Raw genomic sequence first — 14724 nt, forward strand, 5'->3', positions numbered from 1 at the left:
TGGTTTATCTAAAGTGTTCAGAGTGCATCGCTTTGTATAGTCTTTTCAGTGGTTGCTCAAGGTACTACACCATATATACTTAACTTACGACAGTCATCATTGGTATCATCGTTGTACCAGTTCAAGTGAAGTATAAACACTTTAAACCTCTTTATTCTCCCTTCCCTGTTTATAATTGTCTTAAATCTTCTGCATACATTCAGAGTTACATCAGAGAGTGTTAAAATTCTTGCTTTAACCATCAAACACAATTTAGAAAATTCAGGAAGAGAAGGAAAGCCCATTATATTTACCCATATTTTTTGCTTATGATGCTCTTTCTTACCTCCTAATGTCCCAAGCTTCCTTCTTTCATTGTTGTCTTTCTGTTTAGAGAAATTCCCCATTCTTTTAGGGTAGGTCAGCTGTGTTTGCTTTATAGTGTCCGGGATTTTTAGCTATACTAAGCAGGAGGAATAGGAAAAATTACGTCTAATCTACTCCACGTCCCTAGAAGCAGAAGTCTTAAGAGACACATTTTAACCTAAGTGAGGAGCTGTCTTTCGATTGCTGTTGGTCAGGCTGCAGTCACAATTAGTTGTTTCAGTCTCTGTGTGAGCAAATGTGATCAGTGCTATTTATATTGTTTCACTTTAATTGAGCTGGGTACATTGCTTAAACACAGGCTTAGCCTTTGAAAGAAAGGAATTCACAGACCTAAGAGTTCCTCTCAAAGAAGGTTGCAGAGAAGAGGATTTCTCCTGGTCCAAAGATCCCTTAGAGCAGAGGAAAGGAAAGGAGTGCCATCACTAAATGTCATCTGGAATAGCCCTCCATGAACTCCATACCACCCAACCAGTATACTCTTGATGCACTTTATGGACCTGTATAATAAAGAGGAGCTTGCTAGAAAGTATGGTGATATGGTTGATATTTTGGGAGTCATGACTGAATGACAACATCCTTTTGACATTTCCATCAACAAATCATTTAAAGATCATCTGAGGAAGAAATCTGAACACTTACAGTTGTCAGAAACCTTCCATTGAGACTTTCTGGTCCAATCAATAAAGTGTCAGCATCAAAACTTGCAGAATGGGTGTCATTATCTTGGCAGAAAATACAGAGACAATAGTGGTGCTCCTAAAAACTGCTATATCACCAGTGCTGTGGATCGCACAGAGGACAACTTTGTGTGGAAAACCATGGATATCAAGGACTTGGCTTTGAAAAGTAATTTGGGAAATCCAGACACTTATTATGATCAAATTCTTTTATTTATATATTCCCAAGAGTGATACATAATAAAAATTACACCTAAATAAGTTTATAAGAGCTTTTTCAATAAATATAAAAAAATTTTAAGTGATAGGAAATCATTGTGCTGTTATTTAATTGGCATCATTATTTTCCCTAGTGGTATATAAAATGGGATGTATTTTATTCTCAATAGCATCTTTTTTCAGTAGCAGATAAAGAAATACAAGAAATGGCAAAAGTGAAGAAAACTGAGAAAAGAGCCCTGTAAGGTATGGAATTAGAGAATCAAAGCTGCAGGGATGGGAGTTTGTAGTCTAAAAAGAGAATAGTGGAGGCTCAAACGTGGGGGAATATTGATGATAACAAACTCTAAAGTATGGTTTTGGTAAAGGTTTGGGGAAATAGAGACTAAGGTCACTGACCTACAAGGGATTAAGAAGCTGTAAGGTATGGTGTTTAATGGATCCTCACACGACACTATTGTAACCCAGGCAGATGCAGGAATTGGGTTGGAGAGGAAGATAGTGAATAGGAATTTCAATTGCTCCAAAAGGGCAGGATGTTGGAAGACTGAAGCAAATACTGAGGGATAATGTTGTTATAAATTTATGAATCTTCAAATTCTTAGGAGAAATTTTTAAAACTGGCTATATTACAATAAACTAAATACACTGCAATGAGAAAAGTTTAGTCCAATTTTTTGATAGTCAATCATTTTTTTTTAAATTTTATTTTTTTATAAACATATATATTTTTTTTTCCCCCAGGGGTACAGGTCTGTGAATCTCCAGGTTTACACACTTCACAGCACTCACCATAGCACATACCCTACCCAATGTCCATAACCCCACCCCCCCTCCCAACCCCCCTCCCCCCAGCAACCCTCAGTTTGTTTTGTGAGATTAAGAGTCACTTATGGTTTATCTCCCTCCCAATCCCATCTTGCTTCATTTACTCTTCTCCTACCCCATTAACCCCCCATGTTGCATCTCCTCTCCCTCATATCAGGGAGATCGATAGTCATTCATTTTAATGCCAAATGAGATTCCTATTGATAGAGAATCATGGATTGTACTGAAAAGTTTAATCCAAACATCCGAGTTTGGGTATTTTGAAACTCCATCTCATTAAGATCTTGGACTGTTTTCTGTGTACATGTGGAAATCAACAAATAGCATAGTATCGTAATGTAATCTACAGCCGTTAAAAATGCCCGGATGGAAGAAGACATATTTGCATATTAAACAATAATGCCAGATAGAGACTTAACTGACTTGGTGGTTGATATTTAAAGCCATAAGAGCAAAGATAAATATAGGATTTGAAAGTCTAAGACCATTCTATACTTACATAATATTCCCTCGTCACTATGAAAAATTAAACCATTGTGGGCTGGTAAGGCGATAACAAGTTAGTTGGGCATATCATAAATTAACTTCAAACAGCAAAGCCAAATAAGTAAACTCAACTTAAGAAATGATCTCTTGGCTCAGACTTCAATAAACAGAGACATGGCAGTGGGTTAATCCTTCACTTGTTGTAAGCCAAAGAGAGAGATGTGGCGGTGAGAGTTCCAGAAACCATGTAAAAAAGTGTGCTTGTGTGAGGGTATTCATAAGAAATAAATAGGGAGGGCATGGTGACCAAGATCAGGACAAATTAAATTATAGCACAAGGATCAAAGCCATAATTTAAGGAAATCCATTATTTATTAGAATAATTACCACTACTCAAAATGTAGTAAGGGCTGGGTGTAGGGCTCAATAGTTGTGGAACCTAAATCTTCCTCTTGATATGACAGCACTGGCTCCAGGACAGGTTGCAAGGCAGATGACCTCTGGGAGAATCTAACCACTGTATGCCCTTAGCATCAAGGGAAAGACGGTCAGAAGAGAGATCTTGCTTCTCAAGAGAGAAAGTTACTCAGGAAATTCAACTTCAAAATGACACACTATGTAGTAAATGGATATTGAAGAAGAGCCATTAATACCACATATTTTAGCACCATAAGAATAGTCTTGGGGGAGGAGATTTTTTCCCCCAAAAGAACAATAAAAGATACACTAAAAAAAAAAATCATTATTGGCCACATGGAAATGAAAACACTCTCACTATTATTTTTTTTTTTTTTGAGAGAGAGAAAGGAAGACAGAGTATTCAACTTCCAAGCTTTTAAAGTAATACTAAACTCAATAAATACAAGTGATAAGACTAATGCCTTTAAGCTGGCTATATTGTGGTCAGTTGTGGGGGAGGAGATATAAGAAAGATGGGGAAATGAAAGAAGGAAGGGAAAAGAAGATGATTATGTTCATTGTGGTTTTTCATCCCAGATTCTGCTCCCTTCTCAGCCCCATGTGAGTACCTGGGGTGAGGGTGGGGGTTTCCCTTATTCATTTATCCCACAAACAGCTCCAGTTTCTTCCCCTGCCACCCACCACTGCACTTGTGTTAATAAAAGAAAGTTAGTCCAAACATTCTTCAGCGGCCTTCAGTTCCCAGTGTCACCTAAGTTTGAGCAGACGACACTATTTTTAACTTTCCGGAGAAGTTCAAAGTGGTTAGATTTAACCTCCCCAACTCAGTAGGTTTTCATCTCTTCATGGTGCCTTTCTTTCTCCCCTCCTAGCTCAGGAAAGACAGTGCCCTTTCTCATGTTCCAGCCTCAGCCCTCCACCTTTGTCCTGAAGAGTTCCTCTGTGGCTTTGTCCTTTCAACCAGCAACTTTCTCTCTCAACATGCATATAATGTAGTAGAAGCAACAATCAGATAAAACATTTGTGTGGTATTTTTAGTATACAAAATGCTCTTGCTCCATAATTTCCTTTGAATCCTTACAATTGTCTAGAAAATAGGTATTATTGTTTTCCCACTTTTAGTTCCCTGAGAGGCGAACTGACTCACCAACACTCACACAAGGAATGAGTGGCAGAGTGAGGACTCAAACTTCAGCCCTCCAGTTTCAGACTCAGCATGCTAGCAGGGCCACCTCCTTCTTGGGATTGCTATTAGCATGGCTTCCCTACTGGTAAGTGAAGACACACTTTCCAAGGCTTTCAGGAAGACAGCTCCCTTCATAAATCCCCATGGCCCTCCCAAGGTCCCTATGGGACTGAGGGATTTGGAGCCCCCAGACCATCTCTTATCAAGGCTCGTCTCACCTATCACTCTAGGATGCTTTACAAATATGACCATTTTCCACATGCTATGACTGAACATGGCTGGAAAAACGCTATGGTGACCCATCACCATGTTTGCCCAGAATTTTCCCAGTTTTAGCACTGAAAGTTCAACACCCCTGGAAAATCAAGACTATTGATCATGCAGAGAAAGTTCTGATCAGCTCTGTGCCCCTCCCAGGGTACTTCCTATTAGCGTCTTTTATGGCCATGTTTCAAATTCATTTAGTAAACACTTACTGAGTTCCTGCTGAAGTCAAGAGCACTACAGTAGGCATCTGTACATAAAGATGAACCTCCGTGTCTCTGTTTTCAGGAGCTTGCAGTCAAGTGGAGAAGATGGTGTGTATTCAAATGAGCACACAAAGTGAAGCGTGATAAAACAAAACAAAACAAAACCCTGAGTATCATAGCAGCCAGAGGAGGAGAGAATTTCAGGGAGGTGATGGCAACCAATAGAATCAAATCCTGTGGAAACATCCAGAAGTATAAAGCCTATGAAGAGCCTGCTAGATTTGGTGCCCAGAACTGATGTGAAAGCAATTCAACTAGGACAGCAAGGGCAGAAATTAGCAAGAATCGAGAACAGCAGTGAGAGCCATCCTTTAAAATGTAAGCCAGAAGACTCCCACTTTGGATCATGAAGAAGTAGCTAGTACCAGACTAGTCCTCCCACTATAAACAACTAGAAAACTGGACAAAACATACAAACCAACATCAGCCATTGCACAAGTGGCTGCTGTCATCACTAGAAGAAGTAAGCCCAAGAGAGCCTGAGCTCTCCACCTGGAGGCATTTACTAGACTTTTGCTCGGGGAAGGGAACCTAAGCAAGACACAGTGCTCACACTAAGCTGAGGAAGCAAAGATCAGGACTCAGGGTTGTGGCCTCCTTACCTCCCTGCCTTTACTCCACTTTTTCTCCAGAGCATGAATCCCCACCTGACATTATAAATTTGATTTTTTTCATTGTTATCATCCATCTCCTTGTGACTCCCTCCTCAGAATGTCATCTTCGTAAAGACTGGGCAGAGGTACTATATTTTTTATTCACTGTTGTATCCCTGAAACAGTGTATGTGGTGGGAGCTCAATAACTATTGCTGAATGATTGAAACAAAAAGGAAGTAGGTAGGGGCGCCTGGGTGGCTCAGTGGGTTAAGCATCTGCCCTCGGCTCAGGTCACGATTCCAGTGTCCTGGGATGGAGTCCCATATTGGGTGCCCTGCTCAGCAGCTCTCCCAGCTCATGCTTTCTCTCTCATTCTCTCTCTCTCAAATAAATACATAAAATTTAAAAAAAAAAAAAAGGAAAAGGAAATAGGCCATGAGGAAATACTGTCTTTTAAGAAATGTATAGATGAGGGAAAAGGAGAGATAAGTTGGAACCACAACAATGTCACAAAGTTTAAAGAGGGGAATTTTATAGAGAAAGGAGATATCTAAAATATGAGCATGTTTGTGGGATCCAGGTTTGCATATGGTAGCAGGCTGATGGGCTGTAACCTTTAAACAGCCCTCTGAAGACTGGTGGTTGACATGTTTGGTCATAATGAAACTGTGGGAGACTTGGAAAGTTGTACTACGGCTAGAGAGAAACTTTGTACCTCCAGATGGTTTGGGTTGTCCACTGCTACGTAACAAATCACCCCACATTTAGTGGCTTTTATCTATAATAATGTATTGCTTCCCACACTTCCTAATTTGGGTTGGGAAATGTCTAAGATGCTTCCTCACTGATATGTCTAGAGCCTTAGCTGGGTTGGCTGGAAGAGCTGGGCCACGCCCAGGCCTCTGTTTCTCCACATGGGCTCGCATATGGCTAGTTTGAGCTTCCTCACAGCATGGTTGTCTCAGAGTAATCAGATTTCTAGCTGATTTCTAAAAGGGAGGAAATAGAAGCTTCCAGTTGTCTTGAGGCCTGGGTTCAAAGGTCACAGATGTCACTTCCACCACACTCTATTTACCAAAGTAAGTTACTGCCAGCCCAGATTCCAGGGAAGAATAAATAAATTGTATATCTTGGTGTGTAGGGCAGCTTCAGTGTACTTGGAGGAGAAACTTATTGGGAGCCATTTTTGGAGGTTACCCACCATGAAGGTTTAGAAAAGAGCAGTCCTAAATGAATATGGAGTCCAAGATTAAGATGAGGTCACACCAGTTGTTCAGTAAAGAGTGGAGATTATTGTCTTCAGAGCCTAAGAGGTCATGAAACTGAAGGGTTGTTGTATCATTCATGTGAATACCAGAATACCAGTGGATGTTGGCCATATATGGGACACAGATCTGAAGTCATTGAGGAAGACAGAAGTTTTCTCTAAGATGAGAAATGATGGTGGAAAGAATAGAGAGAGGCTGGCATACATGAAAGGTAGACTTCAGAAAAGAAGGTAGTGGAGTTGTTGCCTGCAATTAGTAGAGATCAGGAAGGGAATCGCTTCTTCTCAGCCCATAAGCAAGAACAGTGACTTCTGGTGGAGAAAGATGATAAGAGAATTGTGTCATGACAGAAATCCTGGTTTTGATTAAACTGATGAAATAGGGGGCCGAATTAAAAACGTAAAAGAGATCAAGGGACCCTATGGCAAAAGGCACAGGGTAAACTGATGCAGTTGGATAAAAAGTAGTACTGATATCCTGATACCCTGTTAATGGATGTGGGAATAGAGATTTGTTGGGAGAGCTGTGTAGGGCAGTATTTATTAGAGGGATAACATTAGCACATAGGAATATCCCTCGCTCTTGCATTCATTCATTTATTCATTCATTCAAGGCAGAAGGGAAGGGTAGGTGTTGACTGGTGTGGATGGTGTCAGGATTTTCCATCCTGTTGCTTCTGAGTTTGGAGCCATCACTTTGCCTCCTTAGCTTCCTTTGGTTCAATGCTGAGGGCAGGGGTCAAGGTGGAGGGCAGGAAAGAATATGAAAGACAAGGAAGGTTTGTCTCAGAGGTTTGTCACAGAGCTTAATAGCAGACGCTTACGTCATGTTATCAGACTATAAATCCATATCTAAAATTCTAAACACTACTTTCCTCCTAAGGAAGAGGATATCAGTATTTAGTGTATAAAGTTAGTCAATTAAGTAAAGATATATACTCTCTCTTTTAAGTGAAGGAAGAAAGCAGAGAAAGGAAGACACTCTGTGGCATTTTAGTTGGCCAAAACAAAACCAAACTAATGTATTGTCATTTCAAAGGTTTGGTTGGTTGGTTCGTTGATTGGTTACATAACTTGAGCCAAAGGATTGCCAAGTATTTTACATGCGTGTTGCTCTCTTAGCCTGTGAGATAAATCAACAGGAAACACAGCTCCTCACTGGTACCTCCCACTGTCTAAAAAGAACATACTTACCAAGAGCTTTTTTTTTAAAGTAAGTTCCACAAGCAGCATGGAGCCCAGCGTGGGGCTTGAATGCACGACCCTGAGATCAATACCTGAGCTGAGATCAGGAGTCAGAGGCTTCACCGATGGAGCCACCCACACGCCCTCATGCTTACCAAATTCTAAGCTTTTGTTTTCACAATGATATTTTAAGTTTGGAACAGAAAGGACACCTTCCCCCACCCCCATATTGGGGAAGAAAGAGGATGGCCATGAAATAGGATATTTACAATCTGAATTGAATTAAATCTTCTTATTTATTTTGTTTTGTGTGTGTGTGTCTCTCTCCCTCTTTTTTTTTTTTTTTTTCTAAAGAGGCAAAATACTCTGATAATGGCTCCGTGGAACTTGTTACTCCATGGAACAGCCATTTTTAGGGTTGAGGGAAAACACATGGAGCGCTCGTCTGTTTGATGTGATCTTAAGTGGCGTTCTGACTTAGAGTACACAGAGAGGTGAGCAGACCTCTCAATTCACTGTGGCCTATGATTCAATGGATTTTCAGAAAACTTCAGTGACACAAACATTCTCTCTTCTCTGACCCCAACAACATAAGCTGAGAGGAAAGCAGGTTTGCTCCTGGAAGTGGGCTGTGGCTACCAGGGGAGCTGGGGAGAGTCTGTCTCCCCTCTGAAAATGTAATAAAACAAGACATCCACCAAGCTCTCTTGTCTAACACTTAAGCCTAGGCAGAAAGTCATCTGGCATTTACCCAACTTCTCTGAGGCACAGAAATGACTTACTTAAGACAGTCCAGTCAGGGGCGGCTGTAGAAAAATCACCTACTCTTCCTATAAAGCATCGTCCCCAGAGGACAGACTCCTTCTCTTCCGTGAAGAAAGGTAATTCACTCCCCACCCATACCCACAATCAGGGCTGAAGCTGAAGCTGTATTAAAGCAAAATTCTTTCTTTCTTTTTTTTTTAATGTTTCAACAAAATGAACCTCTCCCTCTCCGTGTCTTAAATCATAGGAATTGCTTACGTAACAGGACACAAGAATTGTGAGGAAGGAAATCTAATTTTCCTCCACATTTGCTAATGATCTTCTCTCATTATCCCTGGGGAATCCAATACTTAGCATACTTCCCTGCAACCTCTTAGATCAAGTCCAGGCCTTTTATGCCAAACCAATCCATTACACTTTCCTTCTGGAGCCAAGAGCAGTGGACGTTTGTTTTTTTGGCCACTCAGCGGCCATACACCCTATTCCTTATAACTGTGATCAGGGGCACCCACACCACTCACTCTTGGTCCCTATAGCTCAGGAGCAAACGACCACCCTCCCAGCACCACAAGTGCACCATCGCATGCTCTGCCGAGATGCTGTGACTCGGCCAAAGGCAAGTACATGGCCCCATCAGAGCCAATGAAGCACAATGAGACCTAACAGATACTTCTGGGAAAGAGACCCTCTTTCTGCTCATGCTGGATTTGAGAGGACAAACAGGTTACAGCTGTGGCTCTTCTTTGCTACAAGGTGGAGCTTAGATGCAAGTCACCCCATCAGGAGGCAGGAGCTGAGGAGAGAGAGCAACCCAGCCCAATGACACCGCAAGAGCCAGGACTCCAGAAGGCCTGAAGCAAGCCTGTCCCCAGACTTTTCAAAGAGCCATTGAGTCTCTCTGTCACTCTTTTCTTTCTTTTTTTTTTTTCTGAAAAGAGAATTTTGCAACCCAAAAAGTCAGACCGGCTACCCCAAGCATCATTCCAGGCACCTGTTTCTCAATGCCTGCTACATTGATAAGCCCTCTTTTTTGCACACTAAAATCATTCTCTTGTACTATCTGACACACATCTGCTGGCAAGGGTTCTGCATTTTGTTGAAGCCATCCTCATTCATTCTATGCAATCCAATGTGGAAATATAAATTCTTTACACCTTTGCAGAATCCCCTGTATCTTTTTCTTCTTCCTTTTCATTCACTTTCAATTCAGGGACGATTTATTGAGTACTCAGTATGTGCTTGTAGAAGTCAGCAGGTGCACAACAAAGGAAATGAGCAACAGAGTAAAAAAAATGACCAGTGGCAGGGGAGAAAATATTTGCCAACTATCTGTCTGATAATGGACTGATAGTCAAAATATATAAAGAACTTCTAAAGCTCAATAACAAAGAAAACTAATAACTCAATTAAAAAATAGCCTAAAAACTTGGGGCACCTGGGTGGCTCAGTGGGTTAAAGCCTCTGCCTTTGGCTCAAGTCATGATCTCAGGGTCCTGGGATCAAGCCCCGCATTGGGCTCTCTGCTCAGCGGGGAGCCTGCTTCCTCCTCTCTGCCTGCCTCTCTGACTACTTGTGATCTCTGTCTACCAAATAAATAAATAAAATCTTAAAAAAAATAGCCTAAAAACTTAAATAGACATTTCTCCAAAGGAAACATAGAAATAGCCAACAGGCATATGTCAAGACTCTTAATGTCATTAAACATGAGGGAAATGCAAGTCAAAAGTACAAGGGGGTATCACTTTACATCTGTTGGGATGGCCTTTATAAAACAAAACAAAACAAAACAAAACAGCATAACAAGTGTGGGTGAGGATGTGAAGAAACTGAAACCTTTGCACACTGTTGGTGGACATGTAAAGTGGCACAGCCTCTATGGAAAACAATATGGAGTTTCCTCAAAAAATTAAAAATGAAACTACTGTATGATCCAGCAATCCCACTTCTGGGTGTTTATCCAAAAAAATTGAAATCAGGACATTGAAAAGATATCTGTCCTCCCATGATCACTGTAGCATTATTCACAACAGCAGAGATGTGGAAGCAACCTAATGTCCATCGACAGATGGGCAGATAAAGAAAATGTGGTGGATATGTGGACTGGAATTCAGTCTTTAAAAAGAAGGAAATTCTACAATACGTGACAACACGGATGAAACTTGAAGTCATTATGCTGAATGGAAAAAGCCAGTTCCAGAAGAACAAATACTGCATCATTCTACTCACGTGAGGTATCTAAAATAGGCAAATTCATTGAATTAAAGAGTGGAATAGAAATGAGTTGCTTGTCAATCCACTTCAGTTAAGCAAGATGAGTAAGTTCTAGAGATCAGTTGTACAACATTTTATCTATAGTTAATAATACTGTATTTTACACGTAAAAATTAGGGGGATAAATCTCAGGTTAAGTATTCTTACTAAAATAAGATACAAGAAGGTGTGAGGGATACGAAGCCTCAGCAACCGTGCCTGATCATAGAACAAGGCGGTGTGTACTAGGATTGGAAAATGTAAAAATTGATAGAGGACACAGAGCAGGGGCCCCGGTTCCAAGAGCCAGGGCCTCCTGGCATTGTCATAAGCCTTTCTGAGATCTCCATAAGGTCAGATATTTGAGCAAGAAAACATTTTCCTACTTCCTTCGTGCTTGCTGTTCATTCTCTTTGTATAGTGGAAAATGAAGTTTTGGAATATAGAAGAAATATCTCAGATGCAAATTCATTCAGCATGGAGCAAACTTTTAGGACCATCTACTGTGTGCCTGACAATGTGTGGGGCCCTGGGGACAATGTACTTCAGTGTCAGAAAACATACATTCTAGTGGGAGAAACAGACCACAAACAAGTAAAACATCCATAACTATCTAATATGATGTTAGAGGTTTACGCCGAAAGTAGAGCCAGGTTGAGGGATGAAAATGATTGCCTAGAGTTGAGGTGGGGGCCTGTTTTAGATAAGGTGACTAGAAAGAGCCTTTCTCAAAAGATCCTGCTTTTGTCCAAACATGAATTCAGTGAGATTAATGTGTTGTGTGACTATCTGGGGTAAGAGTGTTTCAAAGAGTAGGAACAGCAAAGCAAAGATCTCGACGAGGCCGAACGCTTCATCAGGATTGACAAACGCTGAGAGGACCACAGATTGTTCTCATTTCTTTTAAAATCATAAGGGAAGAAAAGAACGTTCAGATCAAAGGAAGTGTTTGCATATGTAATATTAATATATTCGTCTTTATACCAATGCAATAGTGAAATAAAATTTGTTATTATTTTTTTTTTTTTTCAGTGGTAGGAGGCCCACAGAAGTCACAGTGCAGCCCTGGGCCCTGGAGCAGAGAGAGCTGGGCCTGCTGGAAGGAGAAGGAGCCTGTAAGCAGAGGAGTCAGAGTGGAGGGAGCAGTAGGGTGTCGGGGTGGGCGGGTTCCTGGAGAAGGCAGGGAGCTGATAGGCCAGAGAAAACCTCAGGGCCCAGCTTCGAGTTGGGAGTTGGGGACTGGGTAGCTATAAGGGAAGGGGGAGCAAAGAAAAAGCCCCAGTGCTCAGAATTTTTGACACTTTGTTGAAGTCCACAAGTGGACCGTGGAACATTTCTGGCCATTTCAAGCAAGGGACTTCTATTCACTTTTTAACTTTCCAGTGATATAAACGAGTGATTTCAGATGGGTTATCAATTGCACCTGTGTCCTGAAATCGCCTTCTGCTGCATGTAAGCTGGCTACTTTCCTTCGGACTTTCTACCTGCTCCACAGGCACAGGTAACTTAGAACAAGTGTGGAAGCACTCCACAATATTCAAACGCCGTCAAATCACATGCTATTGTTGTTACAGTGAATACTGATATATAATAACGTCTCTGTCCACGGATGGACTTTGGCTTAGCCACAGATGACCTTTCTTGCTGGCTCACTTACCTTATGTCCATATCCAGCACCATCAGGAATCCCTCAGGTACAACCAATATTTCAAGAAGGATTTGTCACACCGTGTCGTGAACTCATAAAGTTTATGACACGGCTCGTGGCTGCTCCTTTACTAATACCGGTGTTATTTAAAGCTGTTAATAGTGAAGCCTGCGCCACTTGCTACATTGCCCCTTTGCCGTCGTCCTACATCCTGTGGAGACAATTGAGGTCATCTCCCTGCATTAGTGGGCATTCTCATAGTTAACATGACCCAGTGGAACCCAAGCCTGAGCCAGCAAGCCAGGAGCTCCCCACACCCCCCAGACGTCTTGAGGTCCTTTGCAAAGCTAGCCATTTAAGAAGGAAGCTTTTTTTTTTCCTGCCTCCCTTCTTAAAAGGAAATCAGCTGGGATGCCTTAAAGTCAGCGAGGTCAAAGGGCTCATGGATTCTGTCAGAGTTTCTTTAGGAAGTCACTTTTTATTATGTTCTCTAGTATGGGCAGATAAATACCAAGTGAGAAATAATTTCAAAGGGCCCATTTTGGCGGGGAGGGGTTTAGGGAGGACTATAGAGGAAGAAGGACAATAAGTTGTGTTGATACCTAAAGGTGGGAGGAGCCCTTCTTGGAAAATTTAACTTTTAAGCTTTTAAGGCTACATTTATGGTTTAGTAGTAAAAGTATCAGAGCTAAGATAGTGGCAAAGCACGGCGGGGAGGGGGGCAGTTTTGTCTTCTCTTTTCAGTGCCTCTCCTCTTTGAGTCTCATTTGTTTTCTGATGGGCACAGCTTCAGGCAGAAAAGTCCATGGATGAACCAGAAAGTTCCCTTTGGTGTCTTTTTCAACTACAGATGTGTTTTCAGTGGAAATGCAAGCCCGCTCGTGCCGCAGTTCTGGAATCCAGAGAAATGAAGGCATTTCTTCTAGATCAGTTTTGAAGACATCTGATCAAGACGTCATGGTCCTGGAGATCTCCATTTCTCTGCCTTTCTCCTTGGAGGCTGTCTAGCGTTTGGAAACAAGTGAGCCATACCAGTAATGCTGGAGACACAAGCTCTCAGGGGCCAAAGAAAATGAGATCAAACCTACCACACTCGTGCCGTGCCATGCCAGGGAGGTGGCGTCCTAAGAGTCTGCAGTTAGAGCGAGCGAGGCAAGCTTCCCGCTCACCATCGCACAATCACTGTGTTCTGGCCTGCGTGCAGGGCCCAGACAGACTGGAAAAATTCTGGAGGAGAGCAGAAAGATGTAGAAAGGAAGACTGGCTGTTCTCAGCCAACATTTGGAGGATAGTCATGAAAAAGAGCAGACTGATGGAATATGGCTTCAGACAGCAAAAGCCAGAGCACAGGGCAGAAATGCTAGGTTTCTTTTTCACATTTTTTTTTATACTAGTAAAATAGACATACATAAAATTTACCATCTTCACCAATTTCAGGTGCAATTCAGTGGCATTAAATACATTCACACGGTCTGTGCAGCCATTACGCTCAAATTTCTCCAGAACCTTTCACCTTCCCAAGTTGAAATGCTGTGCCCATTAAACAAAAACTCCCTATTCCCTCCTCCCCTCCATGCTGAGCACTCACCATTCTCCTTTTCTCTCTATGCCTTTGACTACTCTAGGTCCCTCACATAAGTCAGGTCGTGCAATATCTGTCCTTTTGTGTCTGGCTTATTTCACTTAACAAATGTTTTTAAGTTTCATCCATGTTGCAGCACATGTCAGAATTTCCTTCCTCTGTAAGGCTGAAGAATATTCCATTGTATGTCTATACCACGATTCTATCATGAATGGATGTTTGGATTCTTTCTGCTTTTTGGCCACTGCGAATAATGCTGCTATGAATATGATGGTTCCAATATCTGCTGAGTCCTGGCTTTCGGTCATCCTGGATATATATCCAGAAATGAAAATGCTGGAGTATCTGATGATTTTCATTCAGTTATTTCAGGATCTGCTGTATTGTTTTCCACAGGGGCTCTGCTACTATCAATGCGCAAGGGTTCCAGTTTCTCCACATCCTTACTGACCCTTGTTACTTTCTGTTTGTTGAGTAAGGCCATCCTAATGGGTGTGAAGGGAAATGCCGGAACTAAGAAGGAACTATCTCCCAATAAGATCTGTCTGATGAGAGTCTGCCCCAGTTTTAGGGTAGATAAGTCAGAAGCTAGCCTCGAGAAGTGCTAACCCACTTCCAGGATTGAGGGTCTCTGAATCTGTAACGCGCAGTGGCACTCGAGCGGCCTCATTTATTTCTTGGGTTGATCCATGTGAGTAATGCATGGACTGCAAGGACTTA

This window comes from Lontra canadensis, unplaced genomic scaffold (assembly GCF_010015895.1).
Source record: "Lontra canadensis isolate GAN:19392208 unplaced genomic scaffold, GSC_riverotter_1.0 scaffold10, whole genome shotgun sequence".
Classification (NCBI taxonomy): Eukaryota; Metazoa; Chordata; class Mammalia; order Carnivora; family Mustelidae; genus Lontra; species Lontra canadensis.